The following is an 11,137-nucleotide window of genomic DNA, read 5'->3' on the forward strand; positions in this document are numbered from 1 at the left end:
TCCTGTAACTATCAGGTGAAACTGTTATAGATTCATTTAAAATAGTGCCTAGCTTTGCCAGCATGGATTCTTTGCCCATGTTATGAACACCTATAACAACTTGATGATTGGAATGCTGTTTTATAATGTTTAGAATCTCATCAAAGCATTGATCCCTACTGGGGAAAATACACTTTGGACTACAAAATGTATTATCAATAAACATCAAATCTATTTTTTCAGCCAAATGACGGCAGTCTTGAAGGACATTGTAGGAAACTCTAAAGTCCCCAGTATAAAAGACACTGCCGAAATCTCCTTGAAAGTAAAACATAACTGCTCCTGGACAGTGATTAGCATCAAACGCTGTAACAGTAAAGCTTTGTGAGGAACAAATTTGTATTGTTTTTTTCTTGATTAAGTGGAAGAACCACTAGCAAATCTGTGGGAAGCTGATATTTCAATTCCAAGAGTAATGCAGTGATTTCAGAACAATAAATTGTCTTTCTCCATGATGGTGTTAACCCAATGGTATGATCACCATGAAGATGAGTCAAAAAATGAATGTATTTGTCACTACTACCTTTATATTAAAATAGTCAACTGCTATTCTAGTTCCAGGAATTAAGTGCCCATTCATTGTGAGTATAAGTCAATACAATAAAACAGCATGATATTGAATGAAGTGAAGCTCTTTTTCCTTTTATTTAACTCGCTTACTCTGTTGTCATAGATTGAAACTGCCGAGCGAAATTTCGAGCACTTCTAACTCGGCACGAGGGTCTAGACCCCATGACAATGCAATCTGATGAGTGTTGGGAAATTGCACGAAAAGCGAAATGGCGAGGCGGTAAACTGCGAATTATACCTTGTTTTTTCGAGGGGAAAAAAGTATACCCGCATGCCGCAACGTCATTTAAGGTCAATACCTCGGTGATTTTTTTTTCGCTCGGTTTATTTCAGTTTATTTCGACTTTTTATTTATTTATTTTTTTTTTTTATTTTTTTTTTTAAGTTTACACAAGTTTATTTCGACTTTTTTTTGTTTGTTATTTTGATATTTATTTCATCATTGAAAATCTGGTTTTGTATGTCCTCCTTGAAAAAAGTCATAGTCTATTTTCAAAAAAAGTTTCCTCAATAATTAGAATTATAAAAAGTATTAGAACCAGTTTTTATACTAGACTTGGTGTTTAACTTTCCATGCTATAAAATTACAGCAGCAAATATTTACATATTTAAGGACTAGGTAGTTTATTACACTACAAAAACATCAAGTACCTGCACTTGAAGATGAATGTCTTTTTCTTCTTTTATAAGCAAAAGGCTTTATTTATATTACTTATTATTGATGCATATTTCTATTTCAAAAGAAAATACCACACATAATATGAATCATAGTGTACCATAATGATCAATTATTAAAAATCATAAATAAATGAAGATAAATGCTATAAACAAAACATTCATACAATAACTTTGACAACTGATTTTTTTTTTAAATGACCAAAACCAAGAGCATAACAAAAAATTTGAAAATGATGGATGGATAGTAAAACTTTTTTTTGACAATACAAGAATAAAGAAAATCAAATATGTTGGACTTCTTTTAGTTACACTGTTTAACATGTCTAAAGGTCATTAAAAATTAGGCACAGTGGAAAGACAGCATTGTATGATGAGTAAAAAAAAAAAAAGAAAAAGAGACTATGTACAGGAGTGCTATATGAAATCATCCTCATCATCATCATAATATGCTCCTTCCGCCACCACATCTGCCAAACCTAAGTCATCAGCCTTGTCTACTCTAATATTGGCCTTTGGTTTCTTTTTCTTTTGAGTCTTTGCCTGTTCTCTCCTTTGTCGTTCCTTTTCATGATACAGTGTATTTAATGAAATACCAATTCATTTGATGTCATCAGCAGGCAAGGTTAAGGTTAAATCATGGATAAGTTTTTCTATAAATGCTGAATACAGTTTGCTACTCTCAAAAAATGTTATTTTTGTTTTCAAAGCTTGTTCAAATTGATCAAACTGTTCTTTTGTTTCAGGATACATGCTGTCTATTCCAGATGCATCCCCTACACCAAATAAACCTTTAGCTAATTTTAAATCAGGTTCTTCTTGAATCTTTTGTAGTCTAATTTTCTCAGCCAGCTTTTCCTCTGGTGTCTTCTCAACCTTTTCTTCTTTCTTCTGTTTATTTCGACTTGATCATTCAAGTCTCTAGATAATTGTGCATCTTTAAACACATAATAACTAGAAAAAGCTTATAATAAAGTAAATATGATGTAAGAAATGTGTGGTGTTTGAATGTTGTAATAAAACGTAAACATTTATTTTGTTTTGTTGATGGGACATTGGAAGAATTACAACACACTCAATAAATTAAACATCTTTTGTTTAAATAACTATTTTATTCCATTTTGATTATTTCCTTAGAAAAAAAAATTAATTGTATCAATTTTTATTTAGTATTACACCTAATAGGAGTTAGCTAAACTAAAGCAAAGCCAAAAAAAAGATACGCGAAAAATTTAAAATATTGGTGTGAATTTAAAATGGTGTGAAATCTTTTAGATAAACTTTATTTTTATAATCAGATATTTAAATACATCGCTGTTCTTTGTTATCATGTAATTGTATCACTTCCATCCTATTTCACCTACGTATGATCGCGTCTTACGGTCACTTAACCTGACAAGATGCGCGGTATTTACAACGGTACTTGGATAATAAGTATTAAATGTTTATTTAATCAAACTAAATTTTTTATAAAATATTTTTTTTTTAATTTGGCAGGCGATAAAATTATAGTTACATTTACAAAAATATGCTTTTTGGCAAAAAAATTTAGAACCATTTGGAACCAACATTTTAAGTCTTTTGTTGAACATTGAAGCTGTAAAAAGGTAAATCGTTGAAAATATAATGTAAAAAGCAAACATTAATTGACTTGAGCTCATTAATTTATGTTAATTTAACATTAACTTTCAGTAACTTTAATTTATTTTCTACAGTCATAATGCTACAATTTACCTACATTTAAAGCAAGTTAACAAAACTCTATTTAACATAATAGAATTTAAATACTACTGAACAATGTTTTGTATATTTCATTTAATTCTCATAAATACTTTTTTTTAATATCTGGTCTTTGCCTTTTTTGCCGTGCTTTCCTAACTTTCCTCTCCACAATTTTACCTGCAGCCCGCTAAAAACACTTGTCTATCGAGGTTTGTTTCTTTCTCCGTTTCAGCATATTGCGGGAATTATTCTGGTAAATGTCCTTGAATAGCTGCACAAAATTGTTATTGGGTTTCTTGTATCTTAGATTTTACTCGTATTTAACGCAAATCTCTTATGTTAGGGCACTTGTCTTACGAATTACCAATATATATGTAAAAGTTTGATCTTCTCTACAGATAACAGGCCCTTAATGTTATATTTGATTTAATTCAACATGATATATTTTTATTTATTTATTTGATCATTCAATTCTCTAGATAATTATAAAAATAGCCGACAAAAAGAAACTCATTATAAATCAAATATATTGTGTGAAATTTACGGTGTTTAATTTTAAAAGGAACACAAATTAAAAGAAAATAATTAATGTTGTTATTTTTAGTAGTAAAATCTCACATTTATTCCAGACTAAATAACGTATGGTCTTGTCTCACAGTTAGGTGAACAGAGCAGAGTTTTATAATAGTTACAAGTGGGCAAATAAAGTACGTAAATAAAAGTTATGTTTATTATTATGTTTCACACTATTGATGATTGTTGAGCACTGAAAGTGTATTTATCAAGAGAGGTTGAACGTTTTAGATCAGAATTTATCGTAAAGTGTTGTGGTCAAAATAAATAGAGCCGATGCACAACCAATCGAATCTGTTAAAAGATAAGTGTCTATAATTTGTTTGGGTATATGTGTTGAAATTAGTTGCACAGTATCCTCTGATATATTTAGTGCGGCATTTACTCGATGGTTTAATAACATTCTTTAGTTAGTCCAGTCCGGCAGGTTCTGGTACTTTGTTAAGTTTTAAGCTGTTGATTGTTTTCCCTAAGTCTGTCCGTGTTTTTCATTGTAAAAATCTTTCAATGTGTTGTTGTTCAGGAAGTCGTTATTTGTATGTGTTTTTTTGTCAGTAGCAAGCCTTTGTAGTGTGTAGTCCCTAGAGCCACTCATCTTTGTCAGTAGCGTGTCTCTTCTTTTCCTCCATGCAATGTTTTTATGACTTTGTCATTTAGTATTTCCCTTTTTTCCTCTTTGCTTTCGTCTTTAGCTGAGGAGTTTGAGAAGAAAACTTTGGCAGTTCCTCTCTTGCGGTTAGTAGGGACTCATTGAATACGGTTCAGTTAATTTCGACTTGATCATTCAAGTCTCTAGAAGATGCATAATAACAAGAAATAGCTTTTTATATAGTAAATGTGATGTAAATAATGTGTGGTGTTCAAATTTTGTAATAAAAAGGGAACATTTATTTGTTTTGTTAATGGTCAAGCGAAAGAATTATACCACACTAAATAAATTGAAATGTGTTTGTTTCTAAAACTGTTTTATTCTATTTTGATTTGTATGTTAGAAATACAAATTAATTTTATTAATTTTTATTTAGCATTACACCTAATAGGAGTTATGCTACACAAATGCAAAGCCAGAAATAAATTCGCGCTACTTTTAAGTATTGCGCGCAATGGTGTGAAATCTTATATCTGAACTTCATATTCATCATAAGTTAATTAAATACATCGCTGTTTTCTCTGACTGTATCAAATTCTTGTTGCCTTGAAAATTTTATCGATTCCCATCTATATCAAAAACGTATGATCGCGCCTTACAGTCATTTAACCTGATAATATGCACAGTTTTTAAATCGTTACTACCTGGTTAAAGTAATATTTCAAAAATATGTAAATGTTACTCATAATTAACACTAATTAAAGTATATGTAAATAGCCTTGAGATAATAGTTTAGCACTGAAGGTGTATGGATCAGCCTCAGGCGTAAAATGTGACAGCAAGGAGATTATACATATATATATATATATATATATATATATATATATATATATATATATATATATATATATATATATGTTTATATATATATATATATATATATATATATATATATATATATATATATATATATATATATATATATATATATATCCCCTTATCGCCGACTGTCGCGTTTTCGTGATATACCGATTTAGCGCATAGCATTTGCGCTTAAGGTACATTTATCCTACTGCTGCCGGTCGTTGTGTATTGGGTACATCCAGACGGTTGTATCGGTACCAACGGTCACGTTGTCAAGTTGAAATTTATGACGTCACACTCTCTTGACTCACGCGCATCGTAATTTTTTTTTACTTCGTGAATTCGGCCTACTTACAATAATTATTATTACTAAATAGGTGATCCGTTTTTGCTACAAAAAATACTAATAGCTTTATTATTTACTCTTTTATGTATATGAACAGTATAAATAACATATGCGAATAATTTTGGAAGTTATCTGCTAATTACGGTTAGTCGCGATTTCGCGACATCCGGCAATAAGACATAAAATGGAAATTGGGTGCCAAGCAGGTATATTGAAATACGATGCATCGCCAAGCCGTCATTTATTCAAGTATGATTATAAATAAGTAAGGGATTTACAATATATATAAAAGTGCACTTTAGAACGTTACGGTCTATGTGGTAGGTGAAGTAGAGTTCACCTGTTTCATTGACATTGGCATATGGAGAGAAAGCGATGCTGGAATAATGTGATCATGTTGCTGGGTACAAAATAGTCTTTTACCAAATACTTTCAACGATTCCCACCTACATCAGCAACGTATAAGCGTGTATAACGGTCAAGTGAACTCATCAGTTACTCTGTGTTTACATTGCTGCTTGTTAGAAAAGGTATTTTTAAATTAATAAATTTATTTGCTACACATTTTTGTCAACCCTTTTATGTATGTTTGTTTGATTTTCAAATAAGGAACTTTTATTTTAAAAAACGTAACTTGCATCAAACTAAATAATTGAAAATATATAAAGAAGTAAAAACATGTTTTATAAAATGTTTTAAACTTGGGGATTAATTGACTTGATCTAATAAAGGAAGTTTGGTGGAGATGTAGGGAGGAGCAAATAAGCGGATGATCTTCACTTCGTTCACGCATTCTATACACTGTTAAGACTAAACCTTTTCGGTTTGTTTCTTCCTACGTTTCAACATGTTGCTGGAATTATTTTGTCGATGGTCATTAAAAAACTACAAAAAATTGTTGATTAGGTTTTTTGTATCTCAGATTTTACTCGTATTTTCAAGCAAATCATTACAGCTCTAAAAAATCTCGTATGTGAGGGCACTTGTCTATCGAAGTATCAATATACGTATAAGTTTGAAATCCCCCCCCCCCCGTCCTTCCCCAGTTTACTGGCACATATTATAATTTTATTAATTCGACTTGATCATTTTTTTAATTTATTTTTTACTAACAATTATTTAGCAAATGATTTAAATGTACTTTTTTTTTCGACTTAATCATTCAAGTCTCTAGATAATTAATTTTAAACAAAGCAACAATTACCCAAAAGAAGCTTTATATTATAAAACTAAAATGATGTATAAAATTTATGGTGTTTAAATTTTATAAGAACTTTGAATAATTAATGTTAGAGTTGTTGGTGGTATAATTTCACATTTATACCAGACTTAATATATAATAAGCTATTATTTTCAAAATCTACTTTATTTCATTTTGATTTCTTCTTTAGAAATAATATACATTTTTTCTTACTTAATATTTTTCTTAAGCCAAAAAAAAAGCAACGTGCAGCATTGAAGTAATCCGCGCAATGGTGCAAAATCTTCTAGCGGAATTTTAATTTCATGATATGAAAGTTAAATACATCGTTGTAGTGTGTAATCCCTATGTCCACTCATCTTTTTCAGTAGCAATCCTTTGTAGTGTGTAGTCCCTAGGTCCACTCATCTTTGTCGGTAACAAGCCTTTTCTTTTCCTCCGTGCATTTTTTGTTAGATTGTGATTTTGTATTTCCTTTTTTTTTTCTCTGTGCTCTTCTCTTTATATGAGGAGTTTGAGTGGTCTGTTGTGTCGTACGAATAAGAAAACTTTGACAGTTCCTCCCTATCGGTTACAGTGGGTCATTGAATATGGTTCAGTTTATGTTTTACTTTCTTTCTGTGTGCCTCAGACATATAATTTTCATCGTAGGTTTACCATGCAATGTTGGTTTTAGAATTACAGTTTTCATTGTAGTTTATTTTGACTTGATTATTCAAGTCTCTAGATAATTGTATACTTTAGATAACATATTCACTAGAAAAAGATTATTATGAAGTAAATATGATGTAAGAAATGTGTGGTGTTTAAATGTTGTAATAAAACGTAAGCATTTATTTTGTTTTGTTAAATAGTAAAGTGGAAGCATTATAGTACACTAAATACATTAATAACTTTTTGTTAGAAAAACGATTTCATTCTATTTCGATTTGAACTTTAGAAATACAAATTGATTTTATTAATTTTTATTTAGTATTACACCTAATAGGAGTTATGCTTAAAAAAACAAAGCTAAAAATAAATACGCGCAACTTTAAAGTATTGCGCTTAATGGTGTGAAATCGTATAGCTGAACTTTATAAATTGATAATAAAGTAATTAAATGCATCGCTGTTTTGTCTGTATCAAATTCTTGTTGCCTTAATATTTTATCGAATCTCATCAATTTCAGAAACATATGATCGCGTCTTACAGTTATTTAACCTGATAAAATGCGTAGTTTTTACATCGTTACTACTTTGTTAAAGTATTATTTTAATGTTTTTAAAATGTTACACATAATTGCCACCCATTGAAATATATATAAGTAGCCTTTGGATAATTGTTTAACAAATAGATCAAAGTGTGACACTGAGGAGATTATATATATATATATATATATATATATATATATATATATATATATATATATATATATATATATATATATATATGAGAGCCGGACGTTTTCCAGAAAGACGCTTGACCTAATGCCTTTTGCCCAAGGGCCGATTGCCCGAAAGCGACAAATGCGTGAATGGACACTTGTCCGATGTGTAGGGCGCGATTCGATTCTACTCAATATACGGGATGTAAAACAAAACTATTTAAATGTTGAAACCTTTATCCGATCGCCATGAAACTGTGGGGAGTTGTTAAGAACACGCCTGGGGTGCTTTCTGCAGATATCTTCCTTTAATTTCGCAAGGACGGCGCCCCTGAAGGGTGCGATTTTTCTATGTATACGAAATTATAAAAGTATGGCGCCTACATAAGCTTTAAGGAGCACCCTATAATATTGACATTGTGGCACAAAACATTCGTAGATTAAACTTAGCAATGGGCCGTACTCGTTGCCCCTGCTGTATTGTAATTGGGGGCTCCCGAAAGTGACCTGCTATGTCCCCTACACCTGAACGGTCGACGAAGTGTGTTCTAACTCACTATAACTGAGAATGATTAATGTACATTCCAGGCTTTCATACACCACGCCGTGTGGCGTGCTGGGCGGTAGTGTAAGCAAACCCCTGCCTCGATACATATGATCCAAGAAACGTAGCGCATGCATTTCTTACATTTTAATTATTTAACTTAAGAAAACAAAGTCACTATATTTCCTCCGCGTCAGCATTGAAATGCGTTTTAATTATATTTCGCATCAACATTTACTCGCGCCAATCTATACTTGGAACATGCATCATAGCGGTAACGCTTTGATAAAAATCCTCTTAAATATTTTGTCAGACTTTCTTGTAGCCCCGCGGCAACGTGCGGGGACGAGCACGCTAGAAAAAGATAAATTCTATCCACAAACTGTGAAACTTGCTGCTTTCAAATTTTACTCGCATTTTCAAACGTAGCACTTTATCTAGACGGCGTCTCATGTCTAAAAATAGTGTATGATAGGGCACTTGTTTATTGAGCTACCCCAGCGTAATATAATGTATTTGCTACACATTTTTGTCAACCCTATTGTTTTTCTTTTATAAACAGGGAACTTTATTCGTTAAAGGTTTAAATTGCATCAAAACTGAATAATTGATAATATTAAGAAGTACAAACATGTTTTATAAAATGTTTTAAACCTTGGGCATTAATTGACTTGAGCTTATAGAGGATGTTTGGCAGAGATGTAGGTAGGAAGAGATAGTCGGATCATCTCCACTTCGTTCAAGTAATCTCAACACTGTTAATGCTAAACCTTTTTGGTAACATTAGCTTACAAACTTGATACGCGCTAAATGCTTCAAATTTTTAAATTGAAATTAAAAGCAAGTCGAAGTATCAATATACATATAAGTTTAAAATAACCTACAGTTTACTAGCACATTAATATCATAAATTAATTAATTGGTCTTGATCATTTAAGTCTCTAGCTAGATAATTATACCAAATAAAGCAACCATTAATTAGAAGTAACTTTATATTTTAAAAACTAAAATTTTGTAAGAAATTATGATGTTTATTTTTTAAAAGGACAAAAAAAGCCAATTAAAGCAACCACTGTCCTAAAAGAACTTTAAATTATAAAGCTAAAATCTTGTATGAAATGTATGGTATTTGATTTTTAAAAGAACTTTTTAAAGTTAATGTTATAATTATTAGTGGTAAAATTTCACATTTATACTAGACCAATTATGTAAAATGTAATTATTTTCAAAATCTATTTTTATTTCATTTTGATTATAATTGTACACATTCAGCTGCAAATGAGATTAAAAATATTTTAGAATCAAGTTGTATAGCCCTACAAGCAAACACGTTAACATACACATGCATTAACTCGAACATACATTCCTCTTATGAAATTATCTTAATCCTGTTTTAAACTTTATCGCTTTTTCTTCCTCATCTTTTGAATGTAAATATATTTTAACCGACACTCATTTGTTATTATTGAAAAAAGTTTTATTTTTAAAGAAAACTACACTATAAATGGTCGATTACGATTCAATTGTAAACATTAATTAAAGCGGACATTGTCATTTTCTGCTCAACAAGATTAAGTATTCATAATAAGGGAAACAACCCTGAATAACAGAGTTATCTGTCCTGGATGCGAACAAAAAATATTTTTATTGAGGGGGGGGGGGGGGGTTAACACAAACCGTTGTGGAGTTTGTTGCCGCATGTTGTCATGTCCAAGTCCGTATCTGACTTGTTGTCTGTAGACTCGGGTTACGCTACTGCGTCTGAGGGCCATCGATTATGGTATAGGGATTGATAGTGTTTTAAAGCAAATATTTTCAGTGGCAGCGTTGGTACTGTCGAATTCACAAATTATGAATTGCTGAATAGTAGAAAATAAAACAACTAGATAGCGGCGTTAGCGGCGTATGATACGCCGCGGGTCGGCTCGTTACATTATATAAGGTCAGGGTGTCCAGTCATAAACCCCCTGGACAAAAATACTCTGGACAACCCCCCCCCCCCCCGACATAAACCCCCTGGACTCAAACCCCCTGCGACATGAACCCCTTGGACAACCCCCCCCCCCCCACGAGATATAAACCCCCTGGATAAAAACCCCCCAATTGAGGTTTATATAACGGAAAACCATGTATTATGGGAACTGAAAATAATAATTAAAAACAAAATAAACATTAGAAAAAAAACAGTGATTTATTATAACTTTAAAAAGAGAGATTTTGAGCGAATCTTTTACATTATAAAAGGTCATTAATCAATTTAAAGTGTCTAGTTTTAATAATGTTCGATTACAAGAAAAAACACTAAAATAGATAATGATAATTGAATATAAAATTATTACAATATTTTTACATTGCAAATTTAAATCCTAACCTTTATAAAACACATTTGCTAAATGTGCACGTTTCTTTAAAAGTTATACAGGGAGAGGTGGGGAATCTATGCACATTTGCTCTAGAAGTAACGATATATGTTTTCTAAGTTAAGTTATTAACGCTAATTTCATTGAACTTAACCAAAGTTCAAACAATTAGGTTTAACATATTTTTGTATAGTAGTAGCTTGTTTAGAAAATGGTATTAAACAAAATCACAAGTCTATGAAATGTTTTGTATAGACTTCACTACTCTAGGAAATGGTGTAGTACAAA

The 11,137-nt window shown here is 31.1% G+C and overlaps 1 pseudogene; it reads right to left on the reverse strand.

Annotated features, from left to right (window-relative positions):
• Window positions 1-1,475: 1,475 nt before the first annotated feature.
• Window positions 1,476-10,261, reverse strand: LOC131939740 (eukaryotic translation initiation factor 3 subunit J-like; annotated as a pseudogene).
• Between the last annotated feature and the right edge of the window lie 876 nt (window positions 10,262-11,137).

This window comes from Physella acuta, unplaced genomic scaffold (genome assembly GCF_028476545.2).
Source record: "Physella acuta isolate Inbredline_101_S28 unplaced genomic scaffold, ASM2847654v3 ptg000291l, whole genome shotgun sequence".
Taxonomy (NCBI): Eukaryota; Metazoa; Mollusca; class Gastropoda; family Physidae; genus Physella; species Physella acuta.